The sequence below is a fragment of the Lemur catta genome, chromosome 7 (genome assembly GCF_020740605.2).
Source record: "Lemur catta isolate mLemCat1 chromosome 7, mLemCat1.pri, whole genome shotgun sequence".
Taxonomy (NCBI): Eukaryota; Metazoa; Chordata; class Mammalia; order Primates; family Lemuridae; genus Lemur; species Lemur catta.
In genome coordinates, this window is record NC_059134.1 from 47,339,986 (window position 1) to 47,354,940 (window position 14,955).

General features: G+C 39.8%; 1 long non-coding RNA gene across 1 annotated transcript in view; it reads right to left on the reverse strand.

Annotated features, from left to right (window-relative positions):
• LOC123642256 overlaps nt 1-14,955 on the reverse strand; it is a 40,037-nt gene that overhangs the window by 10,397 nt on the left and 14,685 nt on the right. The window lies entirely within an intron of this gene.

Sequence of the window (14,955 nt, forward strand, 5' to 3'; positions counted from 1 at the left end):
CATTTAAGATCTCCAGTTCTTTAATCCTTCCGTTTCTCCTCAGCCCACCAGCCCTCTGGCTTCACAACTCTCTCTATGTAGCCTAAGCATAGTCCAATGATCCAGACAGATTAAATGGCTATCACATTTTCTGAGGATATAAAGAAACTGGTAAATTTAACCTTTCTTTAAGTTTCTTGGAAAACTCTTCAGGATTTTGCAAAGTCATAAGAGCATGATTATGAAGACTGTCCTTGTACTGATGATCACAGTAGTATTGGTTAAGGAACAGAGAGTTTTGGTTGAGACAGTACAAACTATACTAGCTTTCAAAATATTTTCTTCTCCTTTAATTATTGAGAAAGAATAAAAGAAAAGGGAGAAGAAAAAGATATATGACAGAAGCCTAAGACTAGTAAAGAACTTTTGGAAAATGTCATATGCTGCTGTCAGCAAAATGGCTTCCCTTCCTGGAAAAGAGAGGAAAGTGGGGGATGCTCAATAGTTACTTGAAATTAACACTTGAAATTAAGGTGAGCATGTAACAGTGAGTGAAAGGTAGTAGAAAGCTGTTTTGGGCATGGCTGCTGTATTAGTGTCCTGTGGCTACTGTAACAAATTACTACAAACTGGAAATTTATTCTCTCACAGTTCTGGTGGCCAGAAGTCCAAAATCAATATCACTGGGTTGAAATCAAGGTGTCAGCAGGGCTGCACTCCCTCTGGAAGCTCTAGGGGAGAATCCATTCCTTGCCTCTTCCAGCTCCTGGTGGCTTCCAGCATTCCTGGGCTTGTGGCTGTGTCCCTCCAGCCTTCAAGGCCAGCGCCTTCAAATCTCTCTGCCCCACCTTCACAATGCCTTCTCCTCTGCGTGTCAAATTTCCCTCTGCCTCTCTCTTATGAGGACACTTCTGATTGCATTTAGGGTCCATCCAGGTAATCCAGGATAATCTCCCCATCTCAAGATCCTTAAGCATAATCACACCTGCAAAGACCCTTTTTCCAAATAAGGCAATATTTGCCAGTTCCAGGGATATCTTTGGGTGGCCATTATTCAGCCTATACAGCTACTGTCATTGGCCCAGGTAGAGATTTCATGGATTAATAGTAAGGGATGGGGGAGCATCTTCCTAAGGTGCCAACCCTAAAGTTGGTTCCATTTCCTGGGGAAAAACACACATGATAGTTAGGGTCAATATATTGGATTGGGGGAAGAAAAAGACAACTACACTAAGGGTATTGAAGTAGAGATTTTGGACTTCATGTACTTTAAGAGTTCGAGTGTTCTGCATGAAGGCTGTGAGTTTCAAAAATTTTTGAACTTGCTGACTGAGAATGTGTCTGAGATTGCACAACTAGAAGTGGAACCCACAGTTGAGATTCAAGGCAAGAGCCAGAGGCCCAAATGGATCAGAGGAAGCTGGTGGAGGCTGTAGACAAAAGCCTTAGCAGAAAGACTCCTGACCTCATCGTCAGCCATGAGCAAGGTGAAGGGTATTCAAAAGATAGGGACTTCAGTGGCACAGGGAATTCTCAGCTTTCACAGTCCACCTGCTGATTTAATGCTGGTTATTAATGATATTCTACTAATTAAGCTCTTTAATAACCTTGTTTTAAATGGCCTATAAAGGAGTTGAACCAGATCTGCCTGTCTCTTCATGTGTTATTCTCAGGAGTGCAGAGAGGAAATAGGCTGGTGGGGATGATAATCTTTAATAGATGACGAGTGACTAGAGGACCTCGTGGAAAGAGTGTGTCAAACATAACCGCTCCATGCACACAGCTTTCCGACGTCTGAATTTGTCATTCTGACTAATTTGGGGGATTCTAGATGGTCTTCTAAGAAGACAGAACATTTTGGAGGTTTTGAGTAGATGGGCATGAAATGTTGGGTGTGGGCAGGGACAGTTACTTCAAACCCCTCTACCCACCCAAAGCAACCAGAGTGGAAGATCAAGCCCTTAGTTCAAAGGTCTTCAGAGATGAATGAGCTGGAGTTCCCCAGCCACACCACAAGAGAAGCCCGAAGTAGGAACAAAGGGGGAAACATCGTGGGTGAGTGACATTGAGGCTTTTCACCCAGTCCTCCCACCGCACCGGGCATTTCCTCCGAAAGCACCACATAGACAGTGAGCACTGTGGGCTGTGCTCTTGGTGCCCTCAAAGGGTTTCAGCTATTTTCTGATTAAGATGGAGAAAGGTTCAATGACTAACTGTGGTGTAGAGGGGGTTGGCTGGAGCAGTGACGGGCCTCCTGTCTCCTGTTGGGACATTCCAACCACGAAGTTAAGGGGAAGGGAGCTAAAAGACAGTGGGAGGGAAGAAGAGGAGAGTACATGAGACCCAGGGTGGTAGGATGCTTTAGAAACTTGATCTAACGTTAGATCCCAGAGTGAGGAGGAGGAAGGGATCTCTCCTTCACCAGGCTGTCTCTTCCCTTATCAATCTACTCTTGTACCCTTAACTTGTATTGTAGGTCAACAATAAATAATAGTGAGGAAATGCATATGATAGTGCTTTGTGAACTTTAAAGCCTTAACAATAATAACAATAAAGAATAGCATTTATTGAGAGTTACTATATGCAAACATTGATCTAAGCACTTTACATCCATCTTGTTTAATCCTCATAACAATTTTGTGACATAGGTTTTATTATTACCATTTTACTGATGAGAAAATTGAGGCTTAGGGAAATTAAGGTTAAGGAATATGCCCAGGGATATATACATAGTAAATTGCAGAGTCAGAATTTGAAGTTTTCTAGCTCCAGAGCCCAAACTATCAACCATACTATACTGCCTTGCCAAATACCACCCATTAAAGTATTTTCAACTTCACTAAATAAGAGTAAGGGTGACACCAGAAGAATTTAAATTTGATAAACGACAACAATAACCACCTAGTACACAATGAATGAGAACAAATCAATGGAAAGTCACTTTAAAGACGCAAAAATGTACACAGGCCAAAAGCAGGAACCCTGGTCCCTTAATTGCTTCCTTCCCAGGCAGGTTTCTAGGGTGGCCTCACCCATCCTGGGTCTACATGAAATGCCCAGAAGCTGGGAGTGCCGATCTCTCAGTTTCACTGCCTCTCAGGCTCTGCTGTTTTCCTGCTGTTGCTCCCAGAGATACTCTCTGGCCCTGGGGTTCAACCCCACTCAATTGAGTTCACGCTTCCTTTCTTCAACCACATGGCCCTGCTTGCAGAGGCTGCTCACCCAGAAGGAGTGGGGAGTACTCGGCAGGCAGAGTTATAACTAATATTTTCCCAAATGTGCTAGCTATGCTCCAGAGCTTTCATAGCCTCCTCACAGTTAAATTTTTATCAGGCCCATTTCCTCAGTTTCTTAAAGAACTTTATCAAGGCACTTGGAAGACCTTCCCTCCAGCCTGAGTTAGGGAGCATTTGAGCTGTGCTACTCAATGTCTGACTAAAGAGAATTCCTCTTGGCTAATGGCCAACTACTGTCCCAGGACTGAACTAGAACATCTGATGCCTTTTCTATCTTCAGGAGAGTCCTTCTATCTCGGTCATTAACCTAGAGGTTAGGGACAGAGTCTCTGCCTGACCTTCCACTGTGTCCAACATGCCTTGCCACTGACACCCCAAGATGGACAGTCAAGATTTCATTACGCATAGAACTCTGGCACCTGTCTCCAACATGCTCACGGATATGAAATGGATCCAAGAGAAAGGTTCAAGAGCAGGCTCTAAGGAAGAGGAATCCAAAGAAATCATTCCACAGGGACTCGGTAGTTTTGCATCTGGCACTATGGACCAGTTAGAGACTTTGACCCGCCAGTGCTGCAGCATGGGAGCACCCTTGGGAGAAGACCTGCATATTTTGTACAGAACAGGGTGTATATCATTCAATCCTCTCATCTCTGAGATGGGTACGCTAACTAGTTCTCTATCCCATCCTTCTCTTCCACTTCCATATCTACTCATGATTGCGAACTACCTGGATAAATTTCTCAAGACTTTTGGCCTAGTTGTAGTATGAGCTAATAGTCTTGAAATCTAAGTTTGAATTTGACCCGGGTTTACTTTCTGGTTGTCAATTCGATATTATTTTTACCCCAGCTGGATGTTCACACTGGCCAGATTAACCAGATAATTGCTAACACTCTAGGTTATGCTGTTTAGAAGTAACAGGAGATTGAGGAAATGACCTAAAAACAATTAATCCAGCAAAACTAGTCTAAAACTTTTTAAAAGGCCAACCTGAGTTATTCAATTTTATTTAAAAACTGACAAACCTGCACTTCACTTCATACTCATAGATTACATCATAAATTGTATTTCCAAGACCACTGAATTAGTGGTGAGAGGCTGATCAGGATATTGCAATTGTCTTCAGGATAATCTACTAGTTTAAAGTGAGCATTTTGATGCTGTGTGCCACGGGGGTTCCGTTTGTGGAATGGTCAGTTTTTAATCATTCAGACCTGGCCTCGCTCATGGATTCAGTAGGTACTTCCTTACAACCTGCTTAGCCTTATAAAGGGCTCTTTAGGCTAACCTAAAGAGATGGGATAGTATGAGGAATGGGGCCTGGGCTTTGAAGGAAGACAAAGCTAGGTCCAAATCTTGGGGCTTCTACCCATGAGCCACATGGTCTTGGACCTTGCACCATCTCATTGTCACCTTCTTTATCTGTAAAAATAGTGGCAGGAGGGGGAAGCTTATTTTCAAAATTGATGTGAGGACTAAAAATTAAATGATATTGTATAGATCAGACATGTAGTTATATAAAGTACCAAGCATATGGTTGCCAGTCAGAACAAATGCAAACTTCCCTTCCCTAATATTAACTTATAAATATTTTTTTTACAAAACAAGAAATTATTTTATGTTGCTTTGAGAATAAATATATAAATAGAGGGGCTAGTATATGATAGGAACTCAATAAATTCTTGTCAAATAATGGATAGCTTTTGAATATTTCAAAACAGGATCACAAAACATAGACAAAGCACAGATGATCACTTACATGCTCCACAAGTAGAACTGAGAGGCTAGTTCACCTCCAAATACCTCCTCTCTCACTTGGCTTAAAATTCCCATTACCAAGGTCATGACACAGAGACCTTCATTCATTCATTCAACACATATGGATTGAAAATCCTACTATGCATCAGTTGTGGGGTTACAAACACTAAGTCACATGTCCCTCTTCTGTGAAGATTCATAATTTATAGAGAAACTAAACTTGAAAACAAGATGGTTACTATAGCATGTGTTAACTGCATCGATCAACAAAAGTAAGGGCATTTACCCCAGAAGTTTATAGTTAAGGTGCATAAATCTTATTCATAAAGGAATCTTCTAGCCCTCTTCCATTCATGTATTAGTAAAAATTATACTGATAAATTCAAAGGCCTTAGGTTTTGGCTTTATGTTTTTCCTTTCCCTAGAATGCTCTTCTCTCCCTGGAAATCCACTCATCCTTCAACATGCAATTTAATGTTCCACCATGAAACTCATTCAGCACTTCCAGATCCCTATCTCCTTTCTACTCTCAACACATCTTGTGATTCTCTACCCTGGCTATTCAGTCACATCCTTGAGGAAGGTTTAGAAATTTTTTATATTTGAGTCTCACCCAGATTTACTAAATTAAGTGAGATATAACCATTTGTAGTTTTACAAACTTCACAGGCGGTTCTAATTCTGGGGATGAGCATCACTGATTGTATTACAGTGTAATTGTAATTATAGCACTAATTGTATTATGGCATAAGCAAAATATGAATTACTGGAGTGTCAATACTGTAGCTCTTTTATTTTGTTTCCCAAGTTTGTAGCATGTTGTAAGCACTCAGCAAAAGTTTGTTGAAGACATTGAATGAATGAGCAAGCTGATAAAGCTGCAAAGTATATGATATGGCCAAGTAAATTTTAATGAGGGACTCATTCTAGGTGGGCAGGAGAGGAGTGGTGGGGTGGGGGACATTGAATGAGGTGTGAGTCCAGAAGGGAAGCCTGAAGTAACTCTAGTTTAGAGTCTTGGGGCATTACAAAGAAAGAAGTGGATGCTAAAGGCCAACTTGGCCTAGTCTACATTCCTTTGACATAAGGTTGCCCCACAGGTAGAATGGGATGACATTTGAATAACATTCTGGTCGGGACTGTATCAGGTCAGTCCTAGACTAGAAGGACTGAATCTAGTCAGACGTTGTATTAAGTGCACTTAATGCAAAATAAAAGAGAAAGAGTCTGACCAGAAGGAATTTAAAATCCAGTTAAGACCCATGAAACAAATGAAAAGCATTCACAGAACAACGCAGCAATTAACTTCATTGTTACTACTTGCTCAAGTGCTCTCTACATGGTAGTCTTTAAGCACTTTACAAACATGACAATCAAAAATGATTACTATCACCCTTGATGAAGAAATGTAGGCTTGGAAAGAGTAAGTAATTTGTTCAAGGTTACATAGCCAATAAGTTTTGGAAACTAGATTTGGATCCAGGTTTGGCTGACTCCAAAAACTGCTTTTGTGCGCTACTTAGCAGACAGCTTCCACCTCAAATCTCTTCCATACAGCCCCTGGCTCAGGTGATTACCTAAAATCATATGGTAAATTTTACTGTGTCCTCAAGGCTTACAACCTTTCCACAGCTCTTCGGTACCTTACAGAACATATTAAAAAAAAAATGATGTATCTGGCAGAACCAAGTACAGAGGTAACTGAGTTAAGTGAGGTTGATGTTGGTTTCCAAAAACAGTGAATTTGCTTGAAGTTTACTTGCCGGAGGTGGGGAATATGGAGGAGAAAGAACAAGGCAACTACTAAATCTAGACCTGGAATGCTTGAGGGGAAAAAACTCAGATTAACTTCTATATCTACTAGAGCCATTATTTCCAACTTCTCATGAGCACACACACAAACACACACACACACACACACACACACACACACACACACACACAATCAGAGAAACCATGAGATTCTAAATACTAATTTTTCACCAAATAGAATAGTAAAATTAGAAAGATACATTTTACCAAAGGTAAGCTGTTTTCACTCAGAACACTTCTGACACTAAATATGTGAGGTTTTTTCCCCACATCAACCAATTCTCCAACTCTCTGGTAACCAACTGGGTGCCCAAGAATTCAATTCCATTCTGACACCCCATTCAGAGTTAATGTCAGACTCCACCAGCTTAAGGGCTCCATGCCACAAGACTGCCCTCACTTCAAATGCCAGGCACAATGTCAGATTAGCTGTACTTCTCCTCCCTCCCCAGATTTATTAAGGTTTAATTGACAAATAAAATTCTACATATTTATAATGTACAATGCGAAGTTTTTATATGTGTGTATATTGTGAAGTAATTAAATCAAAAAAATTAATGTATCTGTATATCCAGTATTATTTTGTGGTGAGATTTAAGGTCTACTCTCTTAGCAATTTCCAAGTATACAATACAATATTATTAATTATAGTCACCATGCTGTACAATAGATCTCCAGAATTTATTGATCCTGTGTAACTGAAACTTTGTATCCTTTGACCAACATCTCCCTCACCCTTTCCCCTCACCCACTGCCCCTGGAAACCACCATTTTACTCTGTACTTCTATGAGTTCACTTTTTTAGGTTCCACATGCAAGTGAGATCATGTAGCATTCATCTTTCTGTGCCTAGCTTATTTCACTTAGCTTGACATCCTCAAGGTTTACCCATATTGTCACAAATGGCAGGACTGTCTTCTTTTTTAAGGCTGAATATTATCACACACACACACACACACACACACACGCCGCATTTTCTTTGTCCATTCATCTGTCAGTGGACATTTGGGTTGTTTCCATATCTTGGCTGTTGTTTAAAGCCATAATGAACATGGGAGTGCAGCTATCTCTTCAACATGCTGATTTCATTTCCTTTGGATACAGACTCAGAAGTGGGATTGCTGGATCATATGGTAGTTCTATTTTTAATTTTTAAGGAATCTCCTTACTGTTTTCTATAATGGCTGTACCAATTTACATTCCCACCAATAGCGTGCCAGGGTTTGCTTTTCTCCACTTCCTCACCAACACTTACTGTCATTTGTCTTTTTGGTAATAGCTAAAACAGGTATAAGGTGATATCTCATTGTAGTTTTAATTTACAGTTTCCTGATAATTAGTGATGTTGACCATTTTTCATATACCTATTGGTCATTTTTATGTCTGCCTTTGAGAAATGTCTATTCAGGTCTTTTGTCCATTTTTTAATTGGGTTATTTGTTTTTCTTCTATTGAGTTCTTTATATATTTTGAATATTAACCCCTTATCAGATATATGGTTTGCAAATATTTTACCCTATTCCATAAGTGATTTCTTATCTCGTCTTCTGCCTGTAGGTTGTCTTCCTTAGATCATTTCCTTTACCATGAAGAAGACTTTTAGTTTGCTGCAATCTCATTTGCTTATTTTTGCTTTTGTTGCCTGTGCTTTTGGGGTCATATCCAAAAAATCATTGCCCAAGACAATGTCAAGAAGCTTTTTTCCTATGTTTTCTTCTAGTAGTTTTACAGTTTCATGCCTTATGTGTAAGTCTTTAATCCATTTTGAGTTGATTTTTTTGTATATGGTGTGAGAGAGATAAAGGTTCACCTTCATTCTTTTTTTTTTTTTTGAGACAGAGTCTCGCTTTGTTGCCCGGGCTAGAGTGAGGGCCGTGGTGTCAGCCTAGCTCACAGCAACTTCAAACTCCTGGGCTTAAACGATCCTACTGTCTCAGTCTCCCTAGTAGCTGGGACTACAGGCATGTGCCACCAGGCCTGGCTAATTTTTTCTATATATATATTTTAGTTGGCCAGATAATTTCTCTCTATTTTTAGTAGAGACGGGGTCTCGCTCTTGCTCAGTCTGGTCTCGAACTCTTGAGCTCAAACAATCCACCCGCCTTGGCCTCCCAGAGGGCTAGGATTACAGGCGTGAGCCACCGCGCCTGGCCCACCTTCATTCTTATGTGTGTGGACACCCAGTTGTCCCAACACTACGTATTGAAGAGATTGTCCTTTCCTCGTTGTGTGTTCTTGGCAAGATCAATTGACCATAAATGCGTAGATTTATTTCTGGGCTCTCTATTCTGTTCTGTTGGTCTGTATGCCTATTTTTATGCCAGCACCATGCTGTTTTGAGATCACTTGTACTTCTGCATGATCATCTATAAATCAGGGATTCCCACAACACCTTCCTCAGGTTCAATAATTTGCTAGAATGGCTCACAGAACTCAGGAAGACACATTTGCCAGTTTATTATAAAGGATACAAATAAACAGCCACAGGTGAGAGATACATAGGGCGAGGTCCAAAAGAGTCCCAAGCACAAGAATTTCTGTCCCATGGAGTTGCAGTGTGCCACCCTCCCGACATGTGGATATGTTTGCCACTTGGGAAGTTCTCTGAACTCCATTGTTTATGGTTTTCTATGAAAGTTTCATTAAGTAGACATGATTGATTAGATCATTGGCCATTGGTGATTGAAATCAATATCCAGCCCCTCTGCCCTCCTCAGCCATCAGTCATATCATTAGCATATAAAAGATACTCTTAGTTTTATCAATCCCAGAGACTCCAAGAGTTTTAGGAGCTGTGTGTCAGGAACTGGGGTCAAAGATCAAATATTTATTTTTGATCAAAAATAAAGATACAAACGGTATCTTTACAGAGAAAGAATGCTGCTTTTTGTTTTCTGGTGATGTTGTTAAGCATGAGGAAATCATTCTAAAATCTGAGACAGAAAGTTCATGTAAACAACTGCAACAGTACAGGTTTAAATGTGTGTTGACTTTAACTTATGATGCACAGCCATTCAGATGTTACATATGCACATTCACAAGGTACATTTGATGCCTGTGCTATGTATAAAGAGTAGTCTGAGAGGCTCTGCAGCTCTTAGCAGTTTGTGCTTCACTTGGAGTTTGTATTTCCTTCCTCACTTTTTATATTACGTGGACTTGTCTCATGATGGCACCATTGTGACATATGTGCAGGCTGGTCACATTCTACTCAACTGTTGTCTGCTTAAAGCCTATGATGGACTGGACCCAAAGCTTACCTATTGCTTCCACCCCCAACTTTAGAATGGCAGGCAAATGATGAGGTTTCACCACAGGAAATTCTAACTTTATTATTACTGCCGTTACTTCAGTTATGATTGGCAACTTACACATACAAGACTGGTGAGCAGCTTTGTATTATTTAACTCTATGTTTTACAATCATCTCAGCCTCTGTTTCTGTATTATTGTTGTTATGGAAACTTATACTACTTTATTGCTAACTACTTTTTTGTTTTTTTTTTTAAATTTTAGTTGGATTTTCTTTTCTGAGTTTCTTTTCTATAGTCTTATTCTTTAATGTGTATGATTTAAATATGTATGCCTGAAACACTGTTGAAAAAAAGGTTAGTTTTACATTTGCATGGCTGGTGAATAACATCATTTTAGTTGACATTTATTAAAACAAATATCAGAGAAGAGCATGTTCTTGTGGGTTTATATGAAATTGATTTTTCTTGCAGCATTATACTCACATAACATATAAATAGACTAAATAAAAGCATTCCTGAGCTTAAAAATTCGCAGCAAGTCCATGTCACTCACTAAATATTTATTGAGGACTTACTCTGGGCCAGATACATATGAGGTAGACCTCACAGGACACAACAAGATGTTGTGTGCCTAGAGTTAAGAAGAGAGCAACAATAGGCTCTAACACTCTTCTGCTTAAAATATGTGGAGGGCCTCGGGTCCAAATTGATAATATTCCTTTCCCACCCAGATACAGGCTGAAGGAATCCTGAAATGGGAAAAGAGGCTTTAAGATACTGGGCTGTGCCTTTGACCCTCCATTTTTACCTCTTTGCTCTTAGTACTCTCAGTTCATGTTTCATATTAATTATTCCTGGATTTTCCTCTCAGCTTTGAATTAATCCTGGCTTTGTCCCTGGGCCCTCATTTCCAGATCCTTTCAGTTCCATTCTATGCACCTTATGGGGGAAGTCTAATCCTACCTGTAACTGGACACAGCTTCTGGAAATATAATGCCAGAATTGCCTCCCAGGCCCCACTTGCCTAGGAGAGGAGTTTGGATATGTTCCTTAGCTTTGAAGTTAAAATTCCTAACAGGCACACAAGCCCCTGTTAGATCTGATACCCACTCATTCTTCTAGTTTCATCTGTTGCCATTCCTCAACTCATATATTATGTTCCAGTCCTACTGAATTTCTTGAGCAGTTTCTGGAGTAATTTTATTTCCCATCTCAGTGTCATTACACATGGCATGTTTCTTCTCATAAGAACCCTCATTCCACCCCCAATTCTCCAGCTGCACCCTTCTCTTCACCTCAAGAGTAGTTTCAGGAACCCCATCTCCCAAGAAGTCCCAGTCTGACTGAGATGCTTCTTCTCTAAGCCATAGCATTTACTACACTAAAGCAATTGCTTTACTTATCTGTCTCCTACCTGCTCCCAGATTTTGAAAGAGGGTACCGTGTATAATTAGACTTTCTATCCTACCTCCAGCCCATGATGGGGACTCATTGTGACTACTTAGTAAATCAGTGAATTAATGAATGAAAGAAAGTGTGGTATGAATTGTAAACAAACAATAATCCTATACTACAATCTAACAGGGGAGGTGAGAAGTAGAAAGATCAACAGAAAAATGACGTATTTTTCTATTTATGTATATATTTTTTCCCAGATACAAGCAAAAGTTTAGTAAGTACCAATTGCTGAATCAAGATCTACCCAAAACCAATGGTCAAGTCAGTCAAATATAGAATTCATCAGTGGATTAATAATTATTGAATATCTATTAGGTGAAAATCACTGATTAATCTATAAGGGTGTCATAATTTAGTGAGGGGACATATACAAAAATAATCCTCAGACAGGGCAGATTGTGATAATCATATTAGAGATCCAGACAACATTCTGTGAGATTCTGATGGATAAAAAGATTAATTCTGATCAGAATTAATTGAGTCAAATTTTGTGGAATGAACACAGGCTGTGAAAATGAAGGCAACCAGCTAATTAATGTCAGACAGAATAAACAGTGGATTGAGTAATATCTATTACTTTTCAGCTGGTTATTTTGCTTTGCAATGTCCTTAAGCTCTGAGTGACAGGAAGTGAGAAAGTAGAAGGAAGTGTAGCAGGACCCAGAGGAAAGGAATTTTTTTCTTGCTAAAGAAGCAAGTGAAGTGGAACCACAAGGAGGAGAGAAAGAGTTAAAGATCGTTTTGCTTATGGGTGTAGCATTTTCTTGAGTCTCCAGTTCCAAGAACAGAGAAAGGAAAAAAGAAAAGAGAACCAACCATGGAACCAAAGGAAAACTAAGCATCAAAATAAGGAGAAAACAAAGAGCAAGGAAGTGGAAATGACTTGTTCACGTAGACACTATGTCATGGTATCACGGGTTATAAAATGTTCATGCTGGGAACACTTTAGTGATGATACAAATAAAAAGATGGAGGAGGCATAGTTGTAGATAGAAATCCAAGGAAAAAAAGTTTGTTATTATGGTTATTGTTAGAAATTTTCACACATTGTCCCACTGTCTCTATTAATACACAATGGGGAATTGAAAACCCACCTCATTTGAAGATTGATGTGGCCCTGTGGCTTGCTTTGGTCAATAAAATGTGAGAGGAAGTGACAGCCAGGTAGAGTGAACGAGAAGTACCTTTCAGCCACTGAGATTTTGGTGTCCGTATAAGCTAACCCGTCTATACTAATACAATTACCAGAAAGGAAAAGAGAATTAACATTTCTGTAAAAAAAAAAAAATTGTACTATAGGTCAAAGGAGTACTATAAGAGTTGGATTTAAGTTAGGAATAATAAAATGTAAAGCTAAAATAGAACAGCTGAGAATTATAAAAAGACTTAGGATTTTTTTATTCCAGTAATTTATCTGTACATCTTTCTCTGTATAATATTCTCCTTCATACACAGCATCTGTTTTTATGGTTTCAACTACTGCCTCAATGTGAATGATTAAAAACTCTATATGTCTGGCCAGGCACAGTGGTTCATGTCTATAATCCTAGCACTCTGGGAGGCTGAGGTGGAAGGATTGCTTGAGCTCAAGAGTTTGAGACCAGCCTGAGCAAGAGCAAGACCCCCATCTCTACTAAAAATTGAAAAATCAGCCAGGCATCTTGGCACACACCTGTAGTGCCAGGTACTTGGGAGGCTGAGACAGGAGGATCACTTGAGCCCAGGAGTTTGAGGTTGCTATGAGCTACGATGATGCCACTGCACTCTACCCAGGGTGACAGAGCAAGACTCTATCTCAAAAGAAACAAACAAAAAACAACTCTATATATCTATTAATACTTGTAATTCCTAACTGCCAACAAAAATATGCTCATCTTAAAAGACTCCCAGTAAAACTGTTCAGACATGTTCATGTCTAAAAATGAAATCGTGGAACTCCCAAAAGACCAAACCTCTCCCCCCAAAATACCTTTCGCCTTTCTGTTAAAAATCTCCACTCAAGCCTTGGGGGTTAACTTAAATCACTTCCTCTTCTTATTCCTCTTTATTCAATCTCTCCTTCAAAACACCTCTTGGATTTACTACTTTCTCTTTACTCACATCTCAGCTACCCTAGCCCAAACTTACTTAACTGTCATAAACTCATCTCCTCCCTCCAATATATTCTCCCATCTATACATCCTGCCCACTGTTCCCAGACTAATTTTCCCTCTTCAAGGATCCACTGCAAACCCTCAGCCTTGTGTCCAACAACATCTTCCATAACGTGCCCGTCCAACCCTCTCCCACTGCTCACCAGCTGCTGTGTTCAGGCTGGGGTGTGTGCTGTGCTGTAAACCACTCTGCTCATGCCTCCCTCCTTACTTTAACAATGTTTTTACCTCCAACTCTGCAAGTGTTCTCACTTTCATCTTTCCAGTCAAAAATCCCACACATCTCTAAGTCTTATGTTATATTCCCTTTTTTTTTTTTCTTTCCGGAAGACTTACCCAACAAATCCCACCCAAACAGATCTCTCCCTTTCTCCACCCACATAGCACTTAGTCACAGAGTTTAAAGTTCTCTATAGAAGAATGCTTCGGTTTTATAGCTGAGGTTGAGAGACTTGGCCAGTCCTGCAACCAGTTAGTGAAAACTAAAACTAGAGTCCAGATGTCTTGAATTTAGTTTCTTTCCCACTACACCTGCTAGAGTATGGATGTTTGTCCTCCCAAACCTCATGTTAAAATTTGATCTCCAATGTTGGAGATGGGGCCTAATGAAAGGTGTTTGGGTCATGGGGACAGATCTCTCATGAATAGATTACTGCCTTCCCTGGGGGTGGGGTGTGTGTGTGAGTGAGTTCTCACTCTTATTAGTTCCCCTTGAGATCTGGTTGTTAAGAAGAGCCTGACACCTCCCTCCCCTCTCTCTTACTTCCTCTCTTGCCAAGTGATCTCTGCAAGGCCAGCTCCCCTTCATCATCCACCATGAGTAAAAATAACCTGAGATCCTCACCAGAGGCCCAATCTTGAACCTTCCAACCAGCAGAACCATGAGCTAAATAAACTTCTTTGTAAATTACTCAGCCTCAGGTATTTCTTTACAGCAACATTAAACAGACTAAGACAACACCTTATTGCCTTTTCTTTACCAACTACGGTGTATTAATATTTTAGAGTTTAATGCTATTCAATCTTGCATTTTGTTTAATGTTTATAAATCATGTATCCCTCATTAAATTAAAAGCAGTTTAGGAATGATGACACAGTGTAGGGTACATATCAGGTGACAAACTCTTATTTTTGGGTATCTAAGGCTGAAATTCAGAGAAAGGTTGAGATGCAGGGCCAAGCCATTAAACTAATAAGTTTTGGAACAATTGGGAATCAAAGCCAGGAACACAAATCAAACCATGGGAAAAAAGTAAGACAGTAATTTAAAGCCAGAAGCTTAGAACAACCAGAATCAGGAGAA